The sequence below is a fragment of the Nematolebias whitei genome, chromosome 3, assembly GCF_014905685.2.
Source record: "Nematolebias whitei isolate Nwh7 chromosome 3, NemWhi1, whole genome shotgun sequence".
Taxonomy (NCBI): Eukaryota; Metazoa; Chordata; class Actinopteri; order Cyprinodontiformes; family Rivulidae; genus Nematolebias; species Nematolebias whitei.
This window is the reverse complement of record NC_056500.1, coordinates 58,355,080-58,379,518: the sequence shown is the minus strand read 5'-3', so window position 1 is coordinate 58,379,518 and position 24,439 is coordinate 58,355,080. Positions and strand designations below refer to the sequence as shown.

Here is a 24,439-nt window from a genome sequence, read left to right as displayed (position 1 = left end):
ATATATATAAATATATATACACATACATCTATACACATATATATATATATATACACATACACATATATATACACATACATATACACATACATACATATATATATATATATATATATATATATATATACACACATACATATATGTAAGAAGGCAGCAGACCAAGATGTGATTTAACAATTAAAATGTACCAGTGAGAGAGTCTTCGTAAAGTTAATGATGTCCAGTTAACCAGTGAATACAGAGTGCAGTGATGGGTACGATAATCACAGCCAGTTATGAATCTTAGTGCACCGTGATAGACAGCATCCAACATCTGCAGGGTTCTTTTAGGAGCATTCATTTAAATAATGTCACTGTAATCAATGGAGGGAAGGAAAGTCGCAGTTACAAGGTGTTTCCTAGCATTCAGAGTTGGACAGGATATATTCCTGAAAAAGAAACCCAGTTTAACTTTCAGTTTCTTTACTAGGTTTTCCACGTGAAGCTTAAAAGAGAGATGCGAGTCGACCAAGATACCCAAATATTTATAGGAATCAGCAAACTCAATAGGGACACCAATTAAGGATAAAATCGTAGGAAGAACTGCTGGGACCGACTTCCTGTTTGAAAAAAACATCCCTTTGGTTTTGTCGGCATTTAAGACAAGTTTGAGGAGGAACAAATCAGACTGGATGATGTCAAACGCAGATTGCAAAAGCTGGAAAGCCTTAGCAACTGTTTTAGCTTGACAATAAACAACTGTGTCATCAGCATAGAAATGTATGGATGCATCAGGAATGCTCTGACCTACATTACCTATGTAGATTGTAAAGAGGGTGGGTCCTAAGACTTGTGGTACACCATTGTTGACTGTTAAATAACTGGAGGAAGTACCATAATGTTGAACACATTGCCTCCAATCTGAGAGATAGTAAGAGAACCAACCGATGGTGTGATCTGAGAAACCAATTTCTGAGAGCTTATGACACAAGATGTTATGATCCACAGTGTCAAAAGCTTTAGACAGGTCTAAGAAAAGTGCAGCACAATAATCCTTTGCATGCAGTGCTTCAGCAACGTCATTAAGAACCTTCAGTGAAGCAGTCATTGTGCTGTGTTGTTTCCTGAAACCAGATTGATGGAGAGGTAAGATGTTAAATGAGTCCAGGTAATTTCTGATTTGAGAGTTTATCAGTTTTTCTAGAACCTTGGCTAAAATGCAGAGTTTAGAGATTGGCCGATAGTTGTTTAGTGAGGTGGGGTCACCTCCATTCAGCAAAGGAAGAACAAAGGCTGTTTTCCAAGCGTCTGGAATGGAGTTTTGGCTTATGGAGAGATTAAAGATGTAGGTCACAGGGACTGTGATGATATGAGCGACCAGCATTAAGAAATAAGGTGGAAGTTCATCTGGTCCTGCAGATTTTTTAGGATCTAGACCTTTTAACAGTTTATTTACCTCACTGACTGAGAATGGAGAAAAAGAGAAGGTGTGATTAACTGAGGATTGACTTGTACGAGGGATTTGATTTGTACAAGTTTGGTTATTAAGTGAAGTGGTTGATTTTTCATTAGTAATTGTGTCAAAAAAAGAACTAGAAGCGATAGTGGACATGCATCTAAGATGAAAATTTCAGACCCCTCCATGATTTCTAAGTGGGAGAACTTGCAAAGTCGCAGGGTGTTCAAATACTTATTTTCCTCACTGTAGCAAACTTAATCCACACTTACTGTTTTAATTAAGAGGACAATTAGCAGTCAAATGCTAATGATCAAATCTACTTGATTAACTGAACCTCAGCAAGTGTGAGCACTTCTATAAAATCCAATGTTCTGACAGTTTTCAGGCTTTTGTTGGTGAACAAAACTCCCATCAGATAAGACATTGGGAATAATCTTAGAGACACAGTTGTCACATCAATCAGAATGGGTTACATTCATATTCAGGACAGATGTTAATCTTTGTAGGATTAAACATCCGAGCAAGTTCCCTCCAAGGTTACAGAGCTACGTCTCAAGTAGAGTTGCATTTGGGCCCAAAAAAATCGACCCCTACCCGGCCCCAACCTGTAGCCATTATTTCCGAACCCCACCAGACCCAACGGATTAACAGTAGGTCAGACCCCCCCCCCCCCCCGACATTTTTAATAAAGCTTTGACTGCTTATATAATTGTTAACGGTCGACGGATGCACGGCTGAATCAAAGGTAGGGCTGAGTACTGAACCGAGGTTATTTTATGGCACCGACCGAACTGCACTGGTCGGTGTATGGACTAAACGTCACTTTCCTTTCGGTGTCAAGTTTCGGTATTGGCTGTAACGTGTCATGTGGTTTCAGCATGCCGGCAGGTAAAACACCAGACATAACAGAATACCTGTTTACATCCAGAGCTGTATAGAGCTGCCCTACAGCTTGTATGTCTATAGTGCTGGTTACGCCCACAGACGGGGTTCACGTGTGCAGCATGTGTGGTGTCGAACGGCTTCAATTTACTAATGGAAAGTTGCTCCGTGTTTATCTTCAAGGGGGACCGCAGTCTCCCCCCTCCTCTCTCAGCATTAAAGTCAGCCTGTGAGTGTTAGAGAGCAAAGAAGGGCCTGATTCATTTTCTCCACGACCGGACTCCTCTTCATCAAAGAACTCCGAGGACGGAGCTGTGTCTGTGTTTCAGCCGGTAAGTTTACGTTTGTTAACGTTACTGCAGCTTAACAAGTGCATCGCTGAGAGTTAAACTAGGATCCATGTCACGCTAACTTAAAGATATTAGTGTGTAGCTGTATTTTATATATGTAGCTAGCTAAACTCAGAAGCTAACTAACTAACCAACTAAAGATTTACAGTAACAGATAAAGCTTGTGCTCATCCGTCATGTCAGCTGGTTAAACAGTTCACCTCATGCTCACTGTTTATGTTCTCCTCACAGGAGGTTCTAGTCCTGATATGAGGAGGACAGACAAAAGAAAAGTGAGATGGGGGCCACAGGACAGTCACAAACTTTGTTGTTAAAGTTTGCTGCTTTTAACTACAGTGGAGGCTGCATAGTGGAGGTAAGAAAGCTGTAAGCGATATTGATGACCAGTTAAGCTTTTATCTCTCAGCCTAGATAATGTTTTTTGAGCAATAATAACACAACCATGTTATTGTTGATGTTTTGTGTTTTCATGTCAATTAGGGAGATGATAAGAGCCCTAAACCCCAGAAAACCACAGAGAAGATTCAGGAAGAGACACAGAGGTGCAGAAGTCTGTATCAACCCTAACCTCAGTGAATCCAGTGACCTGCTGGTGGAATGTGAGGGACAATATGTCAGTGCTATCAAACTTGGCAACCAGGGATCTGTGTGTGCAACAAGCATCATCCACACCCTCAGAGTGAACATTTCCCACTGCTGGAGACACCATCAGCCAGGAGTGGGCTTGTTTGTGTCCAGAGAAAGCAGACATGTTGATTTTTCTGAAGAAAAACTGTTAAGTGAAAAGGTCCTCAGTGTGTAGCTGTGAGCATTAGACACTGACGTGTCACTGGTTTGAAACTGGTCTTCTGACCTGAAAATTATTTATTTTTATGTAAGAAAACTGTTTGGAATAGAAAAATACCTAATTTAAAAAATAAAACTCAAGATTTGTACTGTAATGTGCAACATAACTTTATTCTTGTAAGAAAATTAATTACAAAATTGGTACCGGATAAAGAACCATCCAGGAACCGACCCCAAAGTGAAGGTACAGACACCGGTACCGATACCGATTTTTTTTTACAAAGGTACCCAGCCCTAATCAAAGGGGGCAGAATATCAGAGCTGAAGGGGTATTTGTCCTTTCATGGCTGTCAAAGTGCATTAAATCCCTACATTCTGCATTATTCAGACACAGATCCTACTCTGACATGTCTGCTTTGGGATCTCACCTGTTTAGGTAGTCGGCCGCACACGTCCGCTGAGTGCAGCGGCTGAACATCCATTTGGGCGATGGATCGCTTCCTGGCAGTCGTCCATCTGAAGCTTAACTGAACTTTATTTTACTGGTACCTCTTTCAAGGCCGGTCCGCTCGTGGTCAAATGGCCGCGTGCAGCTGGTGATAGTTTGGCAAAGCCATGTTGCCATATAATTGGATCGCCAGCCGCACACGTCCACTGATGCAATCAAAAGCCAGGCACCGACCCGGCCCACCCATCCAGCACATTATTATGGTCCAGCCCAGCCCAAATTCGGGTCAGGTCAGGCTTCGGGCCCGGGTTAGAAATGACAACTTAAGAAACTTCAAGCCTCAGTTATCTGGTAAAACTTAAAAGTTTATGACTGAACAAGTATAAAGTGCATAGTTGCACCTAAACAAACTACAAGACATCTGGAATGTCTTTTGAAATATAAATAAATTAATAAAAGAACAAAACAACAAATGCAGCAGCAAAACAGATAGGTTTGACCCTAAAAGATTGATTCTGCTACTGCTAATGCATGCTGTTCTTTAGACAGATATACATATTTAATGGACAAACATTTTCAGATGTTGGCTTAAAGATCTGGTTTAACAATAATAACAAAATCAAAGAGATGTTGTTTTCAAATAGGAAGTTGAATCCAGCAGTTCTTCCTTCGATTTTATCCTCAAATGGTGTTCCTATTGAGTTTATCAATGTTTATAAATACTTGGGTAGTTTGGTCAATTCGCATCTCTCTTTTAAGATCCACGTGGTAAACTTGGTGAGGAAACTGAAAGTTAAATTGGGTTTCTTTTTCAGAAACAGATCCTATCTAACTGAACACTAGGAAACACCTTGTTGCGACTTTCCTTCCCTCCATTGACTATGGAGACATTATTTACATGAGCGCTCCTACAAGCACCTTGCAGATGTTGGACGCTGTCTATCACAGTGTGTTAAGATTCATAACTGGCTGTAACTACCATACGCACCATTGCACCCTATATTCACTGGTTACTGGACACATTGCAGACTCTCTGACTGGTACATTTTCATCTTAAAATCACTTCTCAGTCTGTTGCCTTCATACATCTCCTCCTACATGTCACTGCATAAGTGCAGCTAAACAAATTGTGAATAAAAACTGAATGCAATGATGTGGAGATGGCAAATGTCAATATTTTATTCGTAATATAACAGATGACAGATCAAAAGTTTAATCTGAGTAAATGTAACATTTTAAAGGAAAAATATGTTGATTCAAAATTTCAGTGTCAACAAATCCCAAAAAAGTTGGGACAAGTAGCAATAAGTGGCTGGAAAAAGGAAATAGAGCATATAACGAACAGCTGGAAGACCAATTAACACTAATTAGGTCAATTGACAACATGATTGGGTATAAAAAGAGCTTCTCAGAGTGTCAGTGTCTCTCAGAAGCCAAGATGGTAAGAGGATCACCAATTCCACTTGCACAGAAAGATCGTGCAGCAATACCAGAATGGTGTTACCCAGCGTAAAATAGCAAAGACTTTTAAGTTATCATCATCAACCATGCATAACATCATCAAAAGATTCAGAGAATCTGGAACAATCGCTGTGCGTAAGGGTCAAGGCCGTAAAACTCTACTGGATGCTCGTGATCTCCGGGCCCTTAAACTTCACTGCACCTCAAACAGGAATGCCACTGTCAAGGAAATAACAGAATGGGCTCAGGAATACTTCCAGAAAGCATTGTCAGTGAACACAATCCACCGTGCCATCCACCGTTGCCAGCTGAAACTCTACAGTGCAAAGAGGAAGCCATTTCTAAGCAAGCTCCACAAGCTCAGACGTTTGCACTGGGCCAGGGGTCATTTAAAATGGAGTGTGGCAAAATGGAAGACTGTTCTGTGGTCAGATGAGTCACGATTTTAAGTTCTTTATGGAACTCTGGGACGCCATGTCATCCGGACCAGAGAGGACAAGGATAGCCCAAGTTGTTATCAATGCTCCGTTCCGAAGCCTGCATCACTGATGGTATGGGGTTGCATGAGCGCTTGTGGCATGGGCAGCTTGCATGTCTGGAAAGGCACCATTAATGCAGAGAACTATGTTCAGGTTCTAGAACAACATATGCTCCCATCTAGACGTCATCTCTTTCAGGGAAGACCCTGCATTTTTCAACACGATAATGCCAGACCACATTCTGCAGCAATCACAACATCATGGCTACGTAGGAGAAGGATCCGGGTACTGAAATGTCCAGCCTGCAGTCCAGATCTTTCACCTATAGAGAACATTTGGTGCATCATAAAGAGGAAGGTGCGACAAAGAAGGCCCAAGACGATTGAACAGTTAGAGGCCTGTAATAGACATGAATGGGAGAGCTTTCCTATTTCTAAACTTGTGAAACTGGTCTCTTTTATCCCCAGACGTCTGTTGAGTGTTGTAAGAAGAAGGGGTGGATGCCACACAGTGGTAAAAATGGACTTGTCCCAACTTTTTGGGGATTTGTTGACACCATGAAATTTGGAAACAGATTTTTCCCTTAAAATGATACATTCTCTCAGTTTAAACTTTTGATCTGTGATTTGTGTTCTATTCTGAATAAAATATTAGATGTTGGCACCTCCACATCATTGCATTCAGTTTTAATTCACAATTTGTTTAGTGTCCCAACTTTTTTTGGAATCCAGTTTGTACTAAATTCCTGGCCAAAGCCAATGCAGACCTGTTCCTAGTTTTAGTTTTCTACATCGCTTTATTATCTAGCTGTTTAAGTTTAGTTTTTAAAATATTATTTTATTCCATTTAATTTTCAATTTACAGGGTATATGCTTTTTATGATTTTCTACTGTTGTCATCACTCTTTGTTAAAACAGGTCTCTCTTGTAAATGAGTCCTCGGGGCTCAATGAGACTAACCTGTATAAATAAAGGTTGAATGAAAATCTGTTTAAAGAATTCCTTCTCAATACAAGACAGTTTAGTTCTTTGATGCAGTAGCTCTAATATGTGATAGACATTTATCTGACTGGTCCTGGGGTTTTTGATCTTCTCAGAGACGGGATTGTAATGAAATTATAACCCGGTTCTGACTGGGTTAAACTGGGCCAACAACTGTAAAAAGAGACTCCCTGGGATTCAATATCTGTCAAGGAGTAATGACACGGGACATCGGGGCTCTTCCAGGTTTGTGAACGCGTCACAAACCGGAGAGACCAGCGCTGTAAACTGTAACCTTTTCCTGCCTTGATTTTAATACAATTGATAAAACTGAATTCATGTTTCCTTGATTTATTGTTAGTATGAGTTGCCACTTCTGAGGGAGATTCGAGCAGGGGGAGAGACGTGGGCTGGAGGCGGGTCCAGGGTTCGAGAGGGGGCCTCTGGGTGACCGGTGGCCCGTAGCCAACCCTTGTCTTTAACATATGTTATCAATTTTTTACTGTTTACTCAGGGAAAAAAATTAAAACTAAACCAAAAATTAGACCAAGTCACATTTAAGGTAAGACTTGGTATTACAAAAAATTATTTTTACACATTACTAATAAATGATTCAGCATTACATTTGGCAGCACAATGGCTCAGTGGTTAGCACAGTTGCCTCACAGCAAGAAGGTCCTGGGTTCTTTCTGTGTGCAGTTTGCATGTTCTTCTCGTGCTTGCGTGGGTTTTCTCCGGGTACTCCGGTTTCCTCCCACAGACCAAAAACATGAATGTTAGGCTGCCTTCGGGCCCAGGCCTCCCTTGCAAAAGAGATCTGTTATCTCAATGGGATTTGCCTGGTTAAATAAAGGTTAATAAATTAATAAATAATAAATAAAATAAATAAATTTGAGCACATCCAATTTATTTTTATTTTGTGTTGTATTTATTCCAGATAAACAGTAATTAGCCTACCTAGACATGCCAGAGAAGTCAGCCTCCTCTTCCTCACAGCGTTCATCCAGCTCCTTCAGGGTCTGGGTCACATCTTCCTCCCACATAGAACAACAGGTGCCGTCTGGATCAGGATCAGGATCAGGATCAGGCTTGGGATCTGCTAGGATGGACATGCACTGGGACAGCATCAATTGGGAGTCCTCTTCACAAAAAGACCCTGGTGGGGTGTCAATAGCTGGCGGGGGAGGAGGAGCTGGATCCAGATCCTCTGGAGGGTCTCGAGTCTCTTGGGAATTCTGAGTGTATTGGGGGTCCTGTGAGTCTGGGAGGTCACACAGCTCTGGTGCATCAGAGGGCAGAGGGGGGGCGCTGCAAAACCCTGTGTCCTCACTCACGCTGCTGCTTAACTCATCTGCTGCTGTCATGCTAACAACATCCTGCAACACAAAGCCAGAGGGGTAGGGGGGAACTCAGATGCAGCTTAACAGGTGATTTTACAAAAAAAATAAAAATTCACACCATAAAATGTGATTTTATGGCTTTACAACCACTAATAGATTTTTGCAGCGTTTGTATTACTTGATAAACACAATTAATGAGATCCAAATGGTTGTTTGTATAGAACATCACTGAATACAACTTACATGCAAACATGGTCGACAACTGGGCTACTGTGTTTACATTAAATTATATATAGATTATCTATGTAGCGTTCTATTTTCAAACTAAAACACCTGTTTTTTTTTAATCAATTTCAGGAGTTTTATTTCAGGCTTTGTTGAACAAAAGAAAAAAAACATTGGTTATGTACTGTAACCCCAGATTCTATGAGTATAGGCGTAGCCCTTTAAGGCTGGTGGGTTTATCCCGTCATGCAAAGCATCGCACTGAAAAAATTTAGTCCACACCCACCTGTTGTGTGGGCCCCACCCTGTCCGTATAAATTACGTTAAGAGTGGGTAATCGGCTCCCAAATAGCTTTTTCTTCAGCCATTTAGGAGCCAGTGAGGCCCGACGCTTAAAGGGCTACGCCTATACTCATAGAATCTGGGGTTACAGTACGTAACCAACGTTCTATTTCGTATAGGCTTCGCCCTTTAAGAGCTGTCGCTGGTGGGTTAAGGGCGAAGCATGATGTAGTCTCCGCCTCACTGGGTCCATTCGAACACCATAAGAAGAGTCCGCTTGCCCAAAAAACATCTCGTCACTCAGCTCTCCATGTGCGTAAATACGCGTTGCGTAATTATGCGCACCATGCACAGACGCGCACTGCGTGGTTTACGTATTCCGAGTGCATGAACACCCCGGAATGGTTTTCAACGGGAAAGAGGAGAAGCTGACAAAGGCCGTGAACAGAGCAGATCCACAGCTCTTCAATATGAACAGATTAATAATAAGTGAACTGATTATTAATCAAATAAACTGATTGATGACAACAGTCATGAACTGAGTAGTGACCATAGAACAAGAACAACAGTCATAACCTGTGACTGATAACATCTCACACTGTAAATGCATGCAGTCAAATGTGAGTTTAAACGAGATTCCATGAAACAACAATATTCATTCATTCGTCAAGTAAATAAAAGCGAATAAATGAACAGGGTGTTGACCACGCGGCTGCAGTGTAAATATCCTGCATTGTTATACCATTATGCAAAGCAGTTGAAGATGCGATACCTCTGGTCGAATGTGCCCTGAGGATGTCAGAAGGCTCTAAATCTGATGCTCTGTAGGCTTCAGAAATGGCCTCACACAGCCAGTGTGACAGGTGCTGGGATGGATAACAGGTGACCTGCAGATGCATCTCTATAGTGCACAAACAAATGTTGTCAGACGCAGTGCCGCCGTGCGTGTTACGCAACACGTCAACGCATGCACAGGGCAGAGAAGATGGAATTATACTTCTTCTTCTGATTTATGGGGAGGAGGGAAAAAATCCCTCCAACGATATAACTTGATTTAAATGAGCTTGTGATGTTTTTAGGCATAAACGTTGGGTTAGGCCTCAGATCAGCTGAGCTGCCATCAGCCTGAATTTTGAGACATGACAGAGAGGGCAGATAAATCACTCACCCTCTTAGCGGATGCTAAAGCCAACAGCAGGGCTGTTTTAAAAGACAAGAATTTAATCGGAACCTGATCTAGTGGCTCGAGTGTAGCTTTGATCAGGGCTTGCAGAACCAGTGTTAAAACTCACTGTGGAGAAAGTGTGCGTGATACAGGTTGCGGAGGATGTGTGCGCATGGATGCGGCTTGATCAGATGGTGCAGTCTCTGACACCACCTCCGACTTCTTCGATTTCTCGAGCATGGCCTTGAAATTGGCTCTAAACAGCGCGTCCGTCGTGATGGGACCCTCCAGAGAGTCCATCTGCAGCTTCTCCGACGGAGGGGGAGTGACGAAGCCAGGTGGACCTCTGAACCATTGTCATCCAGGCTGCGATGCGAGACAGGCAGACAGCAGACGAGGCACACACAGGTTGAGGGTGACGTCAGATGCCTTGCAGAGGGAGCTCTTCGTCTTCTGAGGCAGGTCTGTTCCCTCCAGCCTCTGAGAGGCTGTACGTCAGCGGCGCAACGTTATTGTTCGCTGTGGCCGCCTGGAACGCATACTGGTTAACTCAGTTGGAGAGCGATGTCACCGTCTGGTCATGCTTCCCTGGAGGCGCAGGACACTGGTCCAACTTGGACATCTTGCTCCGAGAGCCTCCGCCAGGCTTGGCTCCAGGGGGGCACAGAGGGAAATTCCGCTCAGTAAAAACCCTTCCATTCTGGTGATGGGCACAAATGTGGAAACCGGCACTCTCAGTCTACCAGGTCCGGCTGTAGCCTTGGCCCAGTAGGACGTCACTGCTGAGAAACGAGGCCAGATGGGATCAGGACGGTGTGCCGGGGTGGAGCCAAAAAACCTTCCCGCTAGATCATCCGATCTGGGCGGGGGGAGAAGAGGGACGGAAAAAAGTCCCTTCATGTCAGCCGCCTCCTGGATTATGCCGGGCAGCTCCGAGAGGAGGGCACCGACAGCTGGGAGCGGTGTGGTTGCCGATGCGAAAAAGCCCGGGGGGGGGGGGGGGGGGGGCGCATCCTCTCAGCCCCCCTCGTTCAGATACTACGCTCTCCTGCTGCTGACGTCGCCTGTCCCCGAGGAACCATCCGATTCGCTCCGAGAGTCAGCGTTAAAAAGAAAAAAAGGGTCGATGGCGTCATCCAGCGGGTAGCGACCCGCCAATGAAAAAATATTCCTCGGCATTTACCTTGAAACAAGGCTGCTCATCTGCTTCTCCTCGGGGAGGAAGAACTCACCGTGACGACAGGAGGTTGGCGTGGCGGGACGCCAGGCAGCCTTAAAAAAGATTGTGCCGGTCAAGCTGGACAACTTTCCTTCTTGGTTCTTCTGACAGTGCTATTAGCTTGCTGAAGAAAAAATTGGAGCCGATTACCCACTCTTAACGTAATTTATACGGATCGGGTGGGGCCCACACAACAGGTGGGCGTGGACTAAATTTTTTCAGTGCGATGCTTTGCATGATGGGATAAACCCACCAGCGACAGCCTTAAAGGGTGAAGCCTATACGAAATAGAACTTTGAAAATTCTAGTTTTATCACAACATTTAAGCTTAATAATTGTGAAAGATTAGTGGCAATGTTAAACATAAACATTTATCTTAAATCACAAAATAAAGTGAACCCTCGCTATAACACGGTTCACCTTTCACGGTCTCGCTGCTTCACGGATTTGCATCGTGCATTGTGTTCTGCATTCTGATTGGCTAAACAGTCTCTCCAGTACAGTAGTTATTTGTAAAAAACGTTTATACAGTACTTTTATTTGTTAAACAAATGCTTGGGCTTGTAAAAAGGTTTTGTTCTTTGGTTTGAATGTATTATGGAGTATTTCATTGTATAATAATTGTAAAAAAAATAAAGGTTACTACTTCACGGATTTCGCCTATCACGGCTTCTTTTTGGAACGTAACCCCTGTGAAAAACGAGGGTTCACTGTATACCATTATATGTTGTGGAACTCTGTGTAAATATAAATATGATTAAGGATTATCTGAGATGATGCTTGGTGAGCAGCAAAGAAGCCTTCTTTTTTTATTGTTATTTAATATTCTTAATTTATTTAGGGAATTCTTCTTCCTTTTTACTTTCCAAGAAACCAGTTTTGTATTGGTTCAAAGTGACACTTTGCTGTAAAGTGTGGTCTTTTCATTGTTAACACTTAGTTTTTCTGGTGACATAGTTATAGTTTTATTAATGAAATTAATGGTATGCCTATAAAGTTTCATTATAACTTAAATAACTTGCTACCTTTATAGGTTCTACTTTGTTTTTGACCTGTTTGGAAGGTCTTAATGGTACTCCCCTTTTTCTGGGGTTACATACTAATGAACAATTTCCTGCGGGATCAATAAAGGTCCATCTTTTCTCATCTTATCTTTTACAACAGCTATATTATACTGCGTGATTAGATTATGTGAAACTGCTTTGGCTGTCACTTTGAGCTAACATGTCTTGAGAAGAATTTATTAAGCCAATAATATTTCACCACTAAAACTACACACAACAAAACAGACCTTGATGTAAACTAACATTATCATTTGGTTGGATGACTGAATGAGACAAAAGGGCAGCCACTAAATGTGCTTTGTCTGCTGTGATGCACGTTACATTTGTCAAATGACTTGATTTACAACAGTCAGTACTTAGCTGCACTTAAATAATAGACTGGATTGGCAACATAAATAATGTGTAAGCACGCCTCAAGTGAGTTTATCATTTAGAGCTAAACCGTCATAGTAACTCAGACATGTCGAGTTTGCTTTGTAACATAACTACACAGTCCCCACATGAAGGAGGGACACACTTGGGATGGCACAAGACATTCCAATAAAGAAAACAGGTTTTCTTCTGGTTGTTTAAGTGTAGTGCGTCACAAAAGCTTGTGGCAGGCAGCCAGTAAATCCCAGAGACAGCATCTATATTACGGAAAGCTTTTAGAAACAGTCACTGTTGTCGTGAAGAGAATGAGTAAGAGTATTGATGGTTTTATCTAAAGCACATTATACTAAGAGCTGCAGGTGGAACAGGGGCAAGTCCTTGAATTGATATTGAGAACACTGGAAGATACGAGTTCCTGGAGTTGCATTTAGCAATGTGTGTGTGTGTGTGTGTGTGTGTGTAGAAACTGCTTAAAAACATGTGTACACATGCTCTTTACACACTAACATAAACATTGTATTTAAAAAAATAAATAAACAAACACTGGCATCTCCTGCTGATCATGCAAACAAGTGTGAAAATCATATACTCACCTCTGTTAGTATTGGTGACAAATGTCAGTAAGTTAAAAGTATACGACAAGCTTTGGCATGTTAATATGGTAGAAAATGAAAGGCGTTTAATTGTCTGGAGCACCAATGATTTCAATTAAAGTGTACTTTAAATTCAACACCGCGTGAAAAGGACTCATACTCACACATGCGTCTGCTGAAGATGATGCTGGTGTCCCTTTCACAATGTTTTATTTTATTTTATGGAAGATTTAGTTGGACAGTCAATTGCTGAGTTATTGGGGATGAGCAGTAACAGCTGACCTGAGGTGAGCTTTTATTTTCATCTTGTCCCAAATCAAATCAAGCCCCACCACAAATAAAGGCACAAGAGCTAAACAGCCAACGCCCACACCAAAAAGCAAAGTAACTGAGAAACAGGTAGAAGAGACGGTTTCAGACGCTAAAAATGTCAACCTGATGTTGCAGGCAGACAGTTACAAAACTAACACTTCTACCCATCCAAAACTCCCTACATGTAGCTCATCAGGTCTAAAAACAACAAGCCAAGAAGTAGAGCAGAAGCAAATAAAAGCTGAACAGAAAAAGAAATGCAAGTTAAAAAGCACCCGAGCACCACAGCTTATTGCTTCTCCCGATTGATCGCACCTCAGGCAGCTGGCTGCTGGTGCTGTCTGAGTGGGCCATCTCCAAACTGGGGCTATCCAGTCGGGGGAGGGAGGCAAGTGAAGGCAGCGTGGGCAAGACGGTTGCATCTTCAGTCGTGACGCTGCAGGACGATTCTTGAGACTGCTGCAAAGAGTCCAAATGGTTGGGCGTCGTGTCGTCTGTGGCAGAGTCGCTGTTCAGCTGGAAAAACAAAATGCAGGACAGCTGCTCAGATTTCTCACAGTGCACATTTAAACACAGTCCTGATTATTTTTTCACCAAGTAAAGTAGGCACACCTGCAGTGGTGGGGAAAGGAAACTCCACCCTCTTTCAGTTCTAGGCTTTTATGTTTCAGAACATAATAAAATGAGCTGGTCAATGCACCGGTAAGTGTAGAAAATTACACAACAGATATGTCATCAAGTCAAAATGGTAAAACTGTGTGTGAAATACTAAACCCAACCCATGATTCGAGAGCTTGTAGAATCTTCAGCATTAACAACTATCAGTGGTGATTTTCTGTATATTTTTTCTCACATGGTTATGTAAGAACTTCGGTCCACTTCTATTTTTCCAACGTAGCTTCAGTTCATTGATGTTTACAATTATTTCTGCACAGTTCTCTTAAGAAATACACAGAATTCGGTATAATATTGCTAAAATTAGAAACATCTTATCTAAAAATGATGCAGAAAAACTGGTTCATGCATTTGTCACATCTAGACTGGACTATTGCAATGGTTTATTATCTGGGTGTCCAAATAGGTCTTTAAAACGTCTTCAGTTGATCCAAAATGCTGCTGCCAGAATCTTAACATGAGTTAGTAGGAGAGATCATATTGCTCCAGTTTTAGCTTCTTTCCCTGTCAAATCCAGAATTGAATTCAAAATCTTACTTCGAACCTACAAAGCTCTCAACAACCTGGCTCCATCTTATATTCAAGATCTTATTGTTCCATATTTTCCGAAGAGAGCACTTCGCTTTCAAACTGCAGGTTTACTCATGGTTCCTAGAGTTTCCAAAAGCACAATGTGAGGAAGATCTTTTAGTTATCAGGCTCCTCTCTTGTGGAACCAACTTCCAGTTTATGTCTGCGAGTCTGACACATTGTCCAGTTTTAAGACTGGGGTTAAGACTTTCCTTTTTGATAAATCCTATAGTTAGTGTTGGCTTGTTATGCTGCTATAGGTTTAGACTACTGGAGGACAAACTGACCTCATTTCCTTAAATGAATCGTTAAAATTGAATAGTTTTCATTTTATAATATTTCTATCCTAACATGTGAGTCTCAACCTGCCATTGTGCATCTGTTCCTCCTTCCTGTTCCTACCAAACCCAGCCAGTCGAAGCCAGGTTCTGCTAAAGGTTTCATCCTCAAGAAGGAGTTTTTCCTTTCCACTGTCGCCTTCATGCTTGCTCAAGATGAGTTTTGTGACGGAGTTAAATTCAAAGCAATCTGCTCCTCAAATAAATAGTGTAAAATTATTATTTTTACATATGAATGTTTCTGTTCAGTGCCCTGAGATGACTTCTGTCGTGACTTGATGCTATATAAATAAACTGAATTAAATTAAGGTTCCAATGGAGCATTCCAATCAGGTTAAGGTCTAAATTTTGACTGGACCATAGGTCCAAGCTTTAGCTGTCAGACCAGCGTTTCCTCTACCATTATCCAAGGAGGGCGCCCCACCTGTCAACAGAACCCAGCACCCTGCATACCAAAATCCCCCGCCCGCCCATTGACAAGTGCCAACACTGACGTAGCACTAAACTAGTGGCGAGCAATACAGGCGAGCTAGCTAAAACGCTACAGACACTTCTCTCACGCATCCATCACACTGACATAACGCTCAGTTCACAACAACCTAAAATGAAATGAATCATTCTAAGGATTATTATGTAATGAAATATCACACGGTACACAAATACATTCCCTGACTGTCCTGAACTTTAACCTTTAACCTGCTAACTGAGGCCTGTAGAGTCTGACATGGAGCATTCTCAGTTTCTCAGAGTCCTAACATTTTGGTGAATTTTCTGAGACATCCACTCAAAGACTGGCAGCTGTTTTAAATGTTCTCCACTTGTGAAAAATCTTTATTTTGTAGAATGAGTTACTAAATTGTTTGAAAATGACCAACTATTCCCAGATTGATGGGCGGCAACAGTTGCTTCTCTAAGATCATCGCTGATGGTTTTCCTCCTTGGCATTGTGTTAACACACTGTTCTTAAAAAAAACTGTTGCATTTTCCAGACGTGATCACACCGATGATTATCAGTCCATACATTTGATCAGTGCACGTGGCTGATACTGAACCTCCTAAATCCTATGAAAGAAGCAAGTGTGGACTTAGTTTTTAAACACAGCTTTTCTTGTTGGTTTCATTTCAGTTTAATAAATAAGGACACATTTTAATTTGATGTGTGTTTTTCTATATTAAAGGTAAGATTTGAACACGGGTTAGTAGCAGATAATTTTAGTTATGCCCTGATACTTGCAAACCAAGGACTGAACGAGGCTTGAATTCCTTTATCCCCTCAAATGTTCATGAGGGACACCAACAAACTGCTTTAACAAGTCTATTAACAAGATCTGAACAAACACATGAAAAGCAAATGTTTAGTTATTTTAGTTTTAAATTACTTCTTAATTAAATGAATTAATTATCTTAATTCAGCATCTTAAAACAGCTTAAAGTTAACAATACTGTCATGCCTTTATTTATATTTTCCAAATTGCATTTTATTCAAAGGTTTGATTATTTTGTCAATCACATGAAATGCATACTTTGCATACTCGTTTTCAGAGGATAACACTGGATAACTGCAAACACTTGGGGAGCATGGGTCCAATTAAGACAAAAGCTCATTCTCTCACCATGCACTACCAAAATTAAGAAGTGAGAAAAAAGAGACAAAGAGACCCTTACGATTAAAGTAAAGCATCTATGTTAGTGTATTAATAGATAGGAGTTAAAAACAAGTTGATGAAATATTAGAAAAAAACATGCTGGACTGGAAAGAAGACATTTTCTACACTTGAAATCAACTAAAAGAATCTGAATTACAACATTTCTTCCATTAAATTTCCTACAACTGTACTCACTTTACATCATCTACATATTTAGAAATATATTCTGACTGTACACTATTTGCACGATGACATTTGTCAGTCAGACGAGGAGGGACTGTGCTGGGATTTGAAAGAGGTAACTACCACCAGCAAAGCAGACAGCTGATCCAGCTCAGTATGCGCGTGCACACACACACACACCATGCCAGTGCGTTGTGTGAAGGCCACAGCAGGTTGGGTGGATGTCTTTGTGTGTTTGTGTGTGTGTGTGTATGTGTGTGTGTGTGGGGGGGGGTCTGACTGGAGTAAAACTTACAAGGCTGGAGCGGGTGAGAATCTGGCTAGCACTCAGTACCTCCTCCTCAGACGACTCGTCTGTGTCCTCATGATTGGTGAGGTTAAGGCTCGGCGTGCTGCTGCCTGTGTACTGGCACTCCTGCAAAGACGGTGTGCCCCCTTTGTCCATACTCTCCAGGGAGCGACGTCGCACACCCCAGTTGAAGTTGTCCATGCTCTCCCCCTGCAGGACAGCCAAGCAAACAGCAGTGAAAAACAATGTGCATAATTGGAGGAGCTAAAAATAAAAAAGCACAAGGCAAACTCAACATGTTCAAATGCTAAAACTTTAAATAAAAGACAAAATGACAAGTACAACAAAAGATCAGGCTTGCTCTCCACATTGGAGGATCATGCAAACTTTAGGATCTTCAAAAGTGCTCACAATCACAGGAGTGAAAGTTTAAATCACAATGTTATAAAACACTTTATTTGAAGACAACACCAGGAGACAGCTGGATGAAGATTTAACAAACTTATGTTTTTAAGTAACTTTTGGACCCATAAACATACCTGCAACTCCTTGTAGCAAAAGAGGAGAAAGAATAACTGTTAGTTGACTTAAAGAGTTATAAAACAAAAGTATGTATGTGCTAGTGTTGGACAAACCAGATCATGTTAATCTGTCACACAACTAATGATTAAAGGGATGAAGGGTGACTGAGCCTTGTTGAAAGAAAAAAATGTCCTCCCAGCATGACATAAAACCAGAAAACTGATATTTATATAAAGACAATTACCGTATTTTTTGCCCTATAAGTCGCAGTTTTTTTGCATAATTTACATGCCCTGTGACTTATACGTCGAAGCGACATATTTATGTATTTTTCCCATATTTATAAGCCAAATTTTGGTTGAGATATGACTGTTTTCATTAATTCTGACTGAGAATATTGAACACTACCCTTTTCAGCCGCTAGATGGCAGTCGAGTAGGGATGGGGCCGATCCGATCCAGTACTGGTATCGGCGTCCGATACCAGCATAATTTATGTATTGGATTTTTCCGATCCACCTGCCGATATTTCCGATCCATGATACAAGTTGGCTTCAAACTATGGAATGGATTTCCTGAATGGCGGCGTGTCTCATGGACCCAGAGTAATAAGACCCGCCTCACATTCAGGAAATCCATTTCATAATTTGCAGCCAGCTACAACGTGAGGACTGAGTTAGCAGCACTGTGTCTAACAGCTAACAAACTTTTCATCTAAACATGTCCGCTGTGTGGAAGTATTTTACACTATAAACACCACAAAACAAGACAGCAACGTGCAATGTCTGCAGAGCCATAGCGCCACATTAAACCGCGGTAAAATTAGTTTTACGAAGGACATTCGAGCTCCGTGGCTTAAGCGGGGCGCTGCTCTTTGCTCAACCCACAACAGGTGACTCGACCCCGGCCAGCCGCGTCCAATCTGCCCCGCTCAGTCTGCCCATCTCTGAGGAGGGACAGACTGAGCGTGGCTGCCCCAAATCAGGCTGCCTGCTTTGGATTGAACAAGAAGACATCGCTGAAGCCACGGAGCTCAAATGTTTACAGAGAAGTTGCTAAACTTCATCATGATTCATGACCAAGCACTATCAGTTGTAGAAAACTAAGGATTTCTCAGCTTGATACTTGCAGCAAAGATATAGTTTACCTTCCAGGAGACATTTATCAGTGCAACAGTAAACAATCATAAAAAAAAACATATGATTTGAAAATTATATTAAAAACAAAAATAGCTACATTATAAAGTGATGTAAAATACTAATAACAGGATTATGCCTGTTGGTATATGCCAGGTGTTTGAAGCCATTTAACATTTTATTTTATTTAATTCATTTATTCATTCATTTAAAAGAAACAAAATAAAGAAATCATCAAAAAGAAAACATTGAATGAAAAGAGTGCAGAAAGAAGAAAAATAATTCTTATATCTGCCCCTTAGTTAAAAAAATATATAAAATAACTTTAAACAGTCACTTAAATTAATCACTTTAATATCCACTTTAAAACTAGAAATAAAAAGAAAAATGCTTTGTGTTAGCAGAATTTAATTCTAACTTTAAAACTTATCCAACATTAATAAAACTTACCTCAAGTTGCCTTTTTGGACATGCATGCATATATTTGTACAAATTGTACTTGAGAGGAGATTTTTTACAGCCTCATATAAAATCAATGATGATCATGATATCGGAACTGGATCGGCAACGGTCAATTTTTATTTCTTTTTTTAGATTTAGGTATCGGATAGGAAGCAAAAAAAAAAAAAAAAAAAAAAAAGTGGATAGGTGCATCCCTACAGTCGAGTAGTATGACATGCCGTTGTACACTGCCTGGCCCCCAAAAAAAGTTGCCACCTGGATTTAACTAAGCAAATACAGTGAGGAAAATAAGTATTTGAACACCCTGCGACTTTGCAAGTTCTCCCACTTAGAAATCATGGAGGGGTCTGAAATTTCCATCTTAGGTGCATGTCCACTGTGAGAGACATAATCTAAAAAAACAATCTGGAAATAACAATGTAAGTTTTTAAAAATAATTTATTTGTGTGTTACTGCTGCAAATAAGTATTTGAACACCTGTGAAAATCAATGTTAACATTTGTACAGTATCTTTGTTTGCAGTTACAGAGGTCAAAGGTTTCCTGTAGTGTTTCAGCAGGTCTGCAGCAGAGATTTTGTTCCATTCCTCCACACATATCAGCCAGGTTTCTGGGCTGTCACTGAGAAACAGAGTTTGAGCTCCCTCCAAAGATTTTCTATAGGGTTTAGGTCTGGAGACTGGCTAGGCCACTCCAGAACCTTGATATGCTTCTTACAGAGCCACTCCTTGGTTCTCCTGGCTGTGTGCTTCGTGTTATTGTCTTGTTGGAAGACCCAGCCACGACCCATCTTCAATGCTCTCACTGAGGGAAGGAGGTTGTTCCCCAAAATCTCTCAACACATGGCCCCGGTCATCCTCTCCTACTAAGTGCAGAAAAACACCCCCAAAGCATGATGCTTCCACCCCCATGCTTCACAGTAGGGATGGTGTTTTTTGGGATGGTACTCATCATTCTTCGTCCTCCAAACACGGTGAGTGGAATTAAGACCAAAAAGTTCTATTTTGGTCTCGTCTGACCACATAACTTTCTCCCATGACTCTTCTGGATCATCCAAATGGTCATGGACAAACTTAAGACGGGCCTGGACGTGTGCTGATTTAAGCAGGGGAACCTTCGTGCCATGCATGATTTTAAACTATGACGTCTTAGTTTATTACCCACAGTAACCTTGGAACCAGTGGTGCCAGCTCTCTTCAGGTCATGGACCAGCTCCTCCCGTGTAGTTCTGGACTGATTCCTCACCTTTCTTAGTATCATTGATACACCACGAGGTGAGATCTTGCTTGAAGCCCCAGTCCGAGGGAGAGTGACAGTCATGTTTAACTTCTTCCATAATTGCTCCAACAGTTGATCTTTTTTTCAACAAGCTGCTTGGCAATTGCCCCGTAGCCCTTTCCAGCCTTGTGGAGGTCTACAATTTTGTCTCTGGTGTCTTTGGACAGCTCTTTGGTCTTAGCCATGTTAGTAGTTGGAGTCTTACTGATTGTGTGGGGTGGACAGGTGTCTTTATGCAGCTAACCACCTCAAACAGGTGCTTCTAATTTAGAAAAATAAGTGGAGTGGAGGTGGACATGGAGGTGGACTTTTTAGAGGAGGACTAACAGGTCTTTGAGGGCCTGAATTGTTGCTGACTGGCAGGTGTTCAAATACTTATTTGCAGCAGTAACGCACAAATAAATTATTTCAAAAATCTTACATTGTGTTTTCCAGATTTTTTTTTTTTAGATTATGTCTCTCACAGTGGACATGCACCTAAGATGAAAATTTCAGACCCCTCCATGATTTCTAAGTGAGAGAACTTGCAAAGTCGCAGGGTGTTCAAATACTTATTTTCCTCACTGTAGGTACGAGCCTCCTATTGGATAATTACTTCATGGGCAATTATCTTCCAGCTGCAACAAGTTATTTAACCTCAACTGGTGCAATGAGTTGCTTCTCATTTCTTAAACAACCATGTCTAAAGACACATCACGTGGTCATGGAAAAGATCCACTTCTCTGTTTGAGAAGGGTCAAATCATTGGCTGCATCAAGCAGAGAAAACATCTAAGGAGATTGCATAAACTACAAAAATTGGGTTAAGAACTGTCCAACGCATTATTAAAAACTGGAAGGATAGTGGGGACCCATGGTCTTCAAGGAAGAAATGTGGCTGGAAAAAAATCCTGAATGATCGTGATCGGTGATCATTTAGACGTTTGGTGAAATCAAATCCAAGAAAAACAACAGTAGCACTCAGGGCTGTGTTTAATAGTGAAAGTAAGAGCATTTCCACATGCACAATGTGAAGGGAACTCAAGGGATTGGGACTGAACAGCTGTGTAGCCTTATGAAAACCACTAATCAGTAAGACTAACCAGAAAATAAGGCTTCAATTTGCTAGGGAGCATAAAGATTGGACTCTGGAGCAATGGAAGAAGGTCATGTGATCTGATGAGTCCAGATTTACTCCATTCCAGAGTGATGGGTGCATCAGGGTAAGAAGAGATGCAGGTGAAGTGATGCACCCATCATGCCTAGTGCCTAGTCATCAAATTAGTGCCTAGTCATCAAATCAATGCAAGATCTAGGTGAAAAATTAATGCAACACTGGATGGAAATAGATCTTGTGACATTACAGAAGCTTAATGAAACAATGCCACAGTGAATGCATGATGTGATCAAAGCTAAAGGCGGTCCAATAAAATATTAGTGTGTGACTTTTTTTTGGTGGAGACTTATTTTTGGCCAGGCAGTGTATCATGTAATAGGTAAAAGTGGCTATTTTAATGACACAATCGGCTTGCCATAGCCTGCTGCCTTTGTCCAGCTCGCCAGGAGTCAAATCAGCTTCATTTCGCTGCACCGCCCGGGCAAAATGCAGTTAATTTGACCATTGAACTGCATTTATTAAGTAAAAGTTCAACCGAGACACACCTTTACTATAAAGGCAAGCAAACAAACAATTGTTTTTAAGTGTTAATCTTGGTAAATTCTTGTGAAAGTCCTCCCGTGCATGCACCCGTGGCCACCATTCGGCAGCCTATTGATTTTTGGCACAACATCAGCCCATATTTCCGGGTTGTCAGCGGTGACGTGTAACAAACGCGACGCGTCAGTGGTGACGCATAATAGATGCGACGTATACGGTGAAGAGACGTATTTATGGATTTTCCCACTTTATTAGACATATTTGAACTGATGCGATTTATAGGGCGGAGTGACAGGTACGGTGGAAAATACGGTAATCTAAATGTTACTTTTTGTTTACAATTTTTTTAGCTTGTAAATAATGTAAAATCTCACCTCGGCATCCTCCAGCTCCACATCCAAGAAGTCAAAGTCTTTGAAGACGCCAAACTGCTGCTCGCTGCCCGTGTCCTCTCCTTGCACTTCCTCTTCCCTGACCACCTCCTCCACAGTTGGTATGAGGCTGGTCTGCTGGTCTGCAGAGTCCAGATCCTCGTTGGATGAGAAAACCACCTGGAAGACAGATGGGCTTCTGTTTTCACATGCTCGAATGGAAATGTTGTACATCCGGTGAACACATGCAAAATAAAATGTGATCCAAAGCATCACAACATCAGAGGCTACTTGCAACAACAAATTCACAGAGACCTTGTCTGAGGATTTAGAGTAGGAGGGAAGTCTTACAGATGGGTTTTTGGGAATGCCGGACTCTGGCCCACATAAAGACAGGACATTCATCAGCCTCTCTCTGGTTCTTCTCTGTGATAAGAAGACATGCCAAAATGAGAGACCAGAACAAAACTGTTTTCAAATGTTTAACATTTCATTTTCAAAATATATCTCTGTTAAGTGTCCAAAATTCATTTTGAAATGTCAAATTTGAAAATTAAAACTAATTAGCAGAAATGATTTTTCATTTCAAAGTCAAAGCTGCATGTTTTTGACTCATAAATAAAATTGCTAATAGATCATCCAAACTGTTTTTATTTTCGTCTCAACACTGCTCATTGTGTGACACATCTACAGAGAAAACTAAGAGGAAACTGCTTTTTCATTTTCACGTGCTGCCCTCACAAAAAATGTTCCATAAATCAATTAGAAAATGTAATTCCAAGTGGCGCAGGAGAGTGACGTCAGAGGCAACTCTTCCTCTGCCGCCTCCGTACTGTTTGCTGCATCCAGGTCCTACTCGCGGTGTGAGGCAGCAGAGAAATTGAAATTGCAAATTCTAATTGATTTATGGAACACTTGCAGGGGCGTGAAAATGAAAACGCAGTTTCCTCTTAGTTTTCTGTGTAGTTGTGTCACACAATGAGCAGTCTAGAAGACGAAAATGAAAACAGTTTGGATGATCTGTTAGCAATTTCATGAGTCAAAAAATGCAGCATTGACTTTGAAATGAAAAATCATTTCTCCTAATTAATTTTAATTTTCAAATTTGACGTTTCAAAATGAACTGGACACTTTTTACACAGAGATATATTTTGAAAATTAAATGTTAAACGTTATTTTATTTATCAGTTTCATTATTTTACAAATAGAGCAGTCTTAGAGAAGAAAATGAAAATGCAGTTTGGATGATTTATTTTTAATTTTAGTTATGAGTCAAAACATGCAGCTTTATTTTGAAAATGAAAGCATTTCTATTAATCCATTTTAATTTGAAAACAGAGACACATTTGCTTCCATACATGTGAAACATACAGGTCCTTCTAAAAAAATTAGCATATTGTGATAAAGGTCATTATTTTCCATAATGTAATGATAAAAATGAAACTTTCATATATTTCAGATTCATTGCACACCAACTGAAATATTTCAGGTCTTTAATTGTTTTAATACTGATGATTATGGCATACAGCTCATGAAAACCCCAAATGCTTGTCCCAAAAAATTAGCATATTTCATCTCACCAATGAAAGACAAGTGTTTTTAATACAAAAAACGCCAACCTTCAAATAATCATGTTCAGTTATGCACTCAATACTTGGTCGGGAATCCTTTTGCATGAATGACTGCTTCAATGCGGCGTGGCATGGAGGCAATCAGCCTGTGGCACTGCTGAGGTGTTATGGAGGCCCAGGATGCTTCGATAGCGGCCTTAAGCTCATCCAGAGTGTTGGGTCTTGCGTCTCTCAACTTTCTCTTCACAATATCCCACAGGTTCTCTGTGGGGTTCAGGTCAGGAGAGTTGGCAGGCCAATTGAGCACAGTAATACCATGGTCAGTAAACCATTTACCAGTGGTTTTGGCACTGTGAGCAGGTGCCAGGT

At 41.1% G+C, this 24,439-nt stretch overlaps 1 protein-coding gene across 1 annotated transcript in view; it reads right to left on the bottom strand.

Annotated features, from left to right (window-relative positions):
• The window catches only part of fryl (furry homolog, like), a gene marked incomplete at its 5' end in the record, with an annotated part of 218,864 nt that overhangs the window by 35,782 nt on the left and 158,643 nt on the right, over positions 1-24,439 (bottom strand).